Source organism: Mercurialis annua, linkage group LG1-X (assembly GCF_937616625.2).
Source record: "Mercurialis annua linkage group LG1-X, ddMerAnnu1.2, whole genome shotgun sequence".
Taxonomy (NCBI): domain Eukaryota; kingdom Viridiplantae; phylum Streptophyta; class Magnoliopsida; order Malpighiales; family Euphorbiaceae; genus Mercurialis; species Mercurialis annua.
The window spans coordinates 35132254-35140522 of NC_065570.1; positions in this window are offsets into that span (position 1 = coordinate 35132254).

The window sequence follows — 8269 nt, forward strand, 5'->3', positions numbered from 1 at the left end:
TTAGAGTTTAAGTGCATTTTATCCACTTTTCCATATATTTCTTTTTAAGTCTAATTCCATTTCCTTTATGGAGTTCTTGATATTGAAATTTTCTTATTTAAATCTCAATATCGACCTACTCGAGTCCTCGTTTATTTAATTATTTTCCGATAATTCCCTTTTGGCCGTTTTAACTGTTTAAATTTAGACACGCTGCCTACTTTGGCAACGTCAGTCATGCGAGGTACTACAGAGTTTGTGATGGTTTTAATTCTAATAAGCCACTAAATTAGTTTTCAATAATTGAAAAATATATAAAATTAGAATTTAATAATTAGAATATCTTCCATAAATTTATTTATTTTAAGTAACCATAGACTGTTTAATTGCAAATAAAAGTAATTGTTATCTATACTTCTATATCTATCTATCTATAATCTATCTATCTATATCTATAATCTATCTATCTATCTATAACTATTCTATAAGTGTGAAGGGGGGGCAAAAATTACGATATTAGAGTTCATATAAATTGGTAATTACTATAAAAATAAATATTATATTGACAAGAAAAAGAAGTTTTGATTGCAGTAGAAGTAGGCAAAATCAGCAATATAATAGCTTAAATATAATAAGTGAGCTAATAGGAGTCTTTGGTTTGTGCATTAGATAATTATGATCATCGTGATAATTAAATGAGAGCCTAATTCTAATTAACACAAGATTCTAATTCTAACAAAAATATAAAAAGGTTTCATTGGGTACAATATTGCAAAACTACAATAATATTCTATATTAAATTTAAATTATTTAAAAAAAATATACAGTAAAACTAACCAAAATGAAAGTATATAGCAAAATAGACAATTATTTTTTAATATTATGTAGAAGCTGTGCTAGAACATCTAAAAGTAAAATAATTTCTTAAGAATAATTAAATACAAAAATTAAATGTTAAATAAAGTTAAATATAATGATTAATTAAATAACTAAATTGAAAAATTCAACAATTTTGTATAAAAGTAACTAAAATTTTCAACGAATTATAATTTAGCTATTTTAAAATACACGAGTTTGAGTTATATAAGAAGTTTAATAGTACAATAAATTTTATTAAGGGTATAATAAAATATTATAAAAATTAAATTAATAGAAGTTTAATTTAAATAAAACAATATAGTAAAAGTTTAATGCAAATCAACTACTACAATAGAAATATTCAGATGTATATTAAAAACTAAGAATTCTATTTTACGGAGAGAATTTTGACAGTTAAAATAAAAGGTTCTAAATTTGATTTAAATATTTATAATGGTTTTTGTCATTGTCAATATCAAGTGTATTCGTTTTTCCGTGTGTCAAAAAAGAAAGATACAAAATCAAGAAGAGCAAGTAGCAGAGGATACCAAGGCTAGCATTAAGGATCAACTTGGGCAAATTTTGGAGACGAGGATATAATTCAAACCAGACTTCGGTTAACTCCACTAATGCTAATAAAGTTCCTTTTCTTGGTTACAATATTCGCATCCATAACCCTCTAAACTTTCATGAATTTTCAAGTAAGTCCTTATATTAAATCCTTTTTAAATTCTAACCTTGAATCCTCCAAAGTTATTGCTTATAGTTTAATGATTAGCTATTATTTATTTAATTTTAAAAAAATCATTAAAACATCTATGGTAACTGATATCTCATCGTTAAATTAATATTGTCTTAGATGTATTATTGAATTATTATTTAACGGGTCACACAAATGTATCATTGAATTATTATTTAACGGGTCACGTAATTATAGCTCACAAGTTAAAAAAATCACGAAATTATACTCAAATTTAAGTCTAATAAAAAAAATAATTATTATTATATAACCTTAATTAATATAAAGAGATTGAAAATTTAATTACCATAGAAATGGTTAAGGATTTAAACAAACATATATTATCAATACAGTTGCTTATATAGTGCATAGTGCTGCAAATTACGTAAAATTGCAATTGTTAAGAAATTAAGAAAAATTACGTAAATTATTTTAAAATTAGGAAAAATTTCATATGTAGTAAATTATGAATAGAACTTGATAGGCTTTACCCAGTATAGACAAAAAAGGACTACCAGTCAAGTTTTGATTATAATTTAAGCCTATAATTTATATAATTTAGGGTTAATGTCAAAAACATCACGAACTTTATATGTTTTCTCATTTTAATCACAAAGTTTAAATTTTTTCATTTTCATACACGAACTACCACTTTTTCCCAAATTCATACACGGTGCTGAGGTGGCACCCATTCATTGGTGTAAAATGACCTTCACCTCCGCGAATTACACCAATGGATTCGTGACACCTCAGCACCGTGCATGAATTTGAGAAACAGTGGTAGTTCGTGCATGAAAATGAGAAAATTTAAAGTGCATGATTTAAATGAGAAAACGTGTAAAGTTCATGAATTTTATGACATTATCCCTATAATTGAATTAATATTTAAAATATATAACAGATCATATTAATACTATTTAATATTTTAATTTTAATTAATGTATTACATAATTAATTAGCTGCATAGTAGTTATGACACTAAGAGTCAAATTGTGAAATTTGATGAGATCAATAATAATATTTTTAAAATATTGTTTATGAAATCAATAATAATCAATTCAATTTGTAAGATTCAATGAAAATCCTCTTAAAGGTTAATTATATAAAGCATTTGCCGGATCAATTTATTACTGACCAGAAACAATATGATTGATATTGAGTGTGATGTTTCCAATTGGTCATGCACTTGGGTAAGTAAAATTACAATAATAAACATCAAAAAAATGTTAGTCTCCATTAAAAAGATAATACTTTATTAATTAAATATAAATAATAATATTTTATTAAAAAAAAATCTATATATAATTATAAGTAACGGGTCATATAAATATCGCTCACGTGCAGGTCCGGTTTTAGGCATAGGCCACTAATGCCTATGCCTAGGACCACATATTTTAAGGGGATTCATATTTTTATGGGGTCCATTGAAAGATAACTATAACTTTATTAAATATTTGGAATATATATTTATTAATTATTTTAATGATAGATGTTATAATATTTATTGTGAAAACTAGTTAAACCCTTTAATAATTAAAAAATTAATTTTAAAAGGATCATATTTATGAGGTCTTTAACATATCTATAAATATATTTATATCGATTCTTTTGTAACTTTATTTATAATTGATGTAAACTGTTTAATACCAATACCAAAAGTATAAGATAATTTACATGTTTAAAATCGTTTAAAATCAATTTTTATATATTTATCTTTTTCAAATAAAATAATTACGCTAAATATGCCTTTTTTGTTTTATTTTTGCAAAAATACATATTTTAAAAATCTAAAACATATATACCAAAAATTTACCAACGATCTACTAAAAATCTATCAATAGTTTAACAAAAATATATTTTTATAAAAATATTATATGAAAAGAGAGCATAATTTTGTGAAAAAAATAAATAAAACGAGCTTATTTTTTTAAAATAATTTGACGAAAATTGATATTTTTGTAAGGACTCTTAGAAAAATCGCCTAGGGCCACGTATCTTCTAAGGCCGGCCCTGCTCACGTGCGTAGCACGTGGAGTAAAACTATTCTATCTACTAGTCGTAATCCCGCACATTTGTGCGGAATCAATATAAGAAATTATAAAAGAAAAACTTCAATATAAAAAATGTCAAAATTAAAATTAAAATTAAAATTTCATGAAAAATAAACTAAAAAAACTAAATAAAATAAGAATTCATTCAAATTAGAATTGTTTTCAAATATTGAATGTTTTCGCATTGGTATTTCTTTATAAAGAAATATGAATTATATACCATGATTCGCTTATCTTTAAGATATTCATCATATTTGTTCGTGTGATCCGTTTCTTTTACGATCGATATACCATTGATTTTTATTTTGTTAAAAATGTACGTTTGATTCTCATTATTTTTCAGTTTATATAAACTATTTGCTTAATATCTAGTCTGAAAATAAAGAAAAGAGCGCTTATGAAAATGCCACGGAAATTGTTAACAATATATCAGAGCTTAGAAGTACCATTTAAGTACTTATACTCTTACAACATTCTAGTTATCCCTTTGAATAATTATACAACGCAACGGTTGCGCCATGTCATTCGTGCAACAAACCAATGAGGCGTTGGCCATGTGCAAATGTTTAATGATAAAAAAATAAGCAATAAATAAAGATTCCCTATCGCAAATGATTATTGGCTTGTTGTAAAAATGACGTGGCACATCCGTTGTGTGGGATAAACACTCTATTTCTTTTGGTAGTTACTTCATTTTATTTTGGTAATTTTTAGAAGGAATTTATTCACAAAATGACTAACTTTTCATTAATTTTAACATTTGTTCATATGTTTTTTCGTCAAATTATTGTTTTGTTTAGTGTAAAAATATTTGAGAGTACCAATTCCTTATACTAATTTTCATGCAAGAAATATTGATAAATTTCAATAATAATATAAATGATACATATTTTTTTCTCTTTTACATTTTAGTATTATATCATATTGACCTTATCTAATAGTGCATCGGAATTAATAAAAAAACTCGAAATTTGAATTTTACTTATGTTCTAAATTTTGGTCGCAATGAAAAAAATGAATATTCTAAGAAAATTTAAGTGATTAGATTCTATATTTTTCACAATTATAAATAATTTTTAAATTTATACTATTAATTGAAAATTTTATAAATTATATCATACTTGATCTTATAATTTTTGTAGTTCTTTCTCGATGAAATATCAAAAATAATACTCCCTATATATGTCTCATTTAAAAACAATTTTTGTCACTTTTATAACATCTTATTTAAAAAGTCTCATATAAAGTTTATATGGGTAGTGTTAAATAAATTCATAAACTATATCTGTTTTTTTTAATTTAATCACGAACTTTAAAATGTGTCAATTGTATGCAGGAACTTGCAATTATTCTCAATTTGATACATATAATAACGGGACACTTGGTAATTGGTGTGATTTTGCTGAGGTGGAAGTTATTTGTGGCAGTTACATCAGCATATTATGACCTCGTGTATCAAATTGAGAAAAAAATGCAACTTCCTACATATGATTGACATTTTTAAATTTTCGTGATTAAATTGAAAAAATTGGTATAATTTATGTATTTATTTAACATTACTCCAAGTTTTAATTTTTGAACCCTTTTTTAAAAAATTAATAGTTGAATTTAAAATATGAGATAATTGATGGTTACATAGAATTAGAAAGCAATTACTAAAAGGAGGAATAAAAAATAATTTATGGCGTCTTACTGTAAAATAAAATAGGATAATTTTTTTGAATGTTTTTTATAATTTCAATAAAAATTCCATAGTATCTATTAAAACAATAAATATAAAATATTGAAATTATATTGAATATTATAGTAGTAATAAATTATATTGAATATTATAGTAGTAATAAATCACTATAATAAATCATTATTTAAGAAATCTATCATAAAAAGCTGTTGCCAAAAAAATCGATTACAACCACATTAACTGACTCAAAGTATAAATCCAATGAAATAATATCAAGCAAAGAAATATCAATAAATTATTCAAGCCACACACATATAACAGTACTTGAAAAAATCTAGTACAGCCCATAATTATAATTTAGTAAGTTTTACCGGAAGTTTTTATTGCTAATTAAAAATATCTTTTAAAAAAATAAATAAGATTTTTTTAAGTTCGGAATTCATAAGATGCCTTCTTTGGTCCTCAAAAAAATTTACTTCATCATATGCGCATCGGACATATTGCTACAATAAAATTACAAAAGAAAAATTCAATTTCAATATCCAAATCAAACAAACATAAATTTTATTAAAATGAAAAAAAAAAAGCAAAAAGTTCTGTTATAATAACATAAGAATCAATTTCGTTTTGTTCTAAAAGTTGAAACAACGAAAAATCAACAAAAAATTAATACCTACAATTAAATTGTAACAATCAATTAAAATTATTATTACTGAATATAAATACACAAAACAAATGGGTCTGCAACTATAAAGTATTAATTTTTTTGGTCAAAAAAATGTATTAATTAATAATCAAAATATAGCAAAACTTGTCCAATGTTAATTGATCATGTCATGTAATCGAAGTTAATAATTAAATTAATTGGCATAATTATACAACCCACATTAAGAAGAAGAGACAATAAAAAAAAAGAGAAAACTCACCATCTGTTTTGGAATAAAAAGAAAAGGTGTATGTCATTTTCTTAAATATTCAGTTAAAAATCTAACATTATTTGTAGCAACTCTTTGAATTAGGAAAATTTCCACCTCTGTCACAATCTCTGAAGCAACATTAATACCTACATAGCAATCAAGATAAATTAGTAATATGTATACCGACGTTTAAGAAATCAGCTACAAATAAAAAAAATTGGGCAAAATAAAAACAAAGAGAAGATAAAATTAATTTTATAGATTAATAAATTTACATCGATTATAATCATTAAGATAACAAAATTAAATTGAATATTTTTTATAAGGTGGAAATTTACAGATATTTCTTAGCAAATTCACAAAGTTAATCAATCTATACCATAACTTTGATAAAAACAAAATAAAAATCAATCTATACCATAATATATAATCTATGCTTAACATGCACTAAAATTAAATTTTAATCTCACAATCTGGTAGTGGTAGTGGGCGTTGGGAATAAGCCCCAATTCAACCATTCACTTCTTTAAGTGAATTTGAAATAATCAAATTGAAATTTTTTTGAATTATATAAAGCACAAATCGAAAGAAGTTTGTATACTAATAGGATCAAATGTTTTAGTTGAATATAAATACTCTAAACGTAGTAATCCTAGAATGAAATAGATAAATATTAAAAGTAAATAGTTTAAAAAACTCATTAAAATAATAAAAATAAATTAAGTATTTTAATAAAAGTGGAGACTATAAGAATGCTCTATTTGATGAGAATCAATGAGAGAACTCCGTTGGTCCTCTCAATTATATAATACTAGTCGTAATCCCGCGCATTTGCGCGGAATCAAATTTATATATAATTTAAACTATGATTAATTTTTAAAATTGTAATATAAATAACTCATAAAAAATAAATTTTTAATTTATGAAGTAATTAAACAAAGAAAACTAAATTAAAATCTGATAATCTTAGTAATATATATATCTACAATACATGTTTTGATTTTTATTTTCTTAATCACTTCTTGTACCGATTTTTATTTCTCCAATGAGTTAAATACTATTGATCACACGTAATACCGTCGCCCCACTGTTGATTATTTTTCCATATATACTTGTAACCAACAATATTTAAATTGTCTGATTCTTAGTTGTGACTTCCGCTACATTAATTCTGGAGGTTATTGAATTTCTTCAAAATTACATAATGGATATCGAACTTTAAAACATAATATAGTTATTAAACTTTCAAATTTACAATTCCAAGAAGTTTTTAAGTGACTTTTTGTTAAATTATGTATATATGATAATTATTTTTTAATTATTTATGACAAATAATACTTTATATTTTTTATATACACGATCAACCAAAAATCGGTGGAATTTTTTGTTCAGTAACAAAAAATTCTTTTTCTTAACATAAAATGACAGTTTAGTAATCATTTTGTTATGATTTAAAGTTCAGAATCCATTTTGTAATTTTAAGAAAGTTCAATACCGTAATAATGAAATACCTGTAAAAATTTCAGATAAAAATACCAACTTTGATTAAAACCAATACAATTATTGTAAAAAGATCAATTAACTCCAGAAGAAATTAAAGTAAAATTTGAACTATTTTTCACATATCCTGGACAAAAATTAAGCGTGAATGTACAACAGGTTTTATTGACGTTGAAAATGTGATGAATTCAAGGTTATAATCATTATATCTAATTGTTTGGTTTAACCTGTTTTTTTTTTCGTATAAATTTATTTCCTGTTTGTTGCTATAATCTTTCTATTCTTGGTGGCATATAAAAAGAATGGATCAGATTAATATAAAAGAACCCGAGAATGTCCTGATAACACAATATTAGAAATATAAACATAAAAAAAGATCGTAACAATGCTCACAACTTATAGCTCAAATTGATAGTTAATTACTATTAATTCAGTTATTATCTTATCAATACCAAAAAATAAAAAATCAAAGAGTAATTTTAACTAAAAATAAATCAATACTACTTAACAAAAGAATATAATAATACTGAAATCATCATCATGT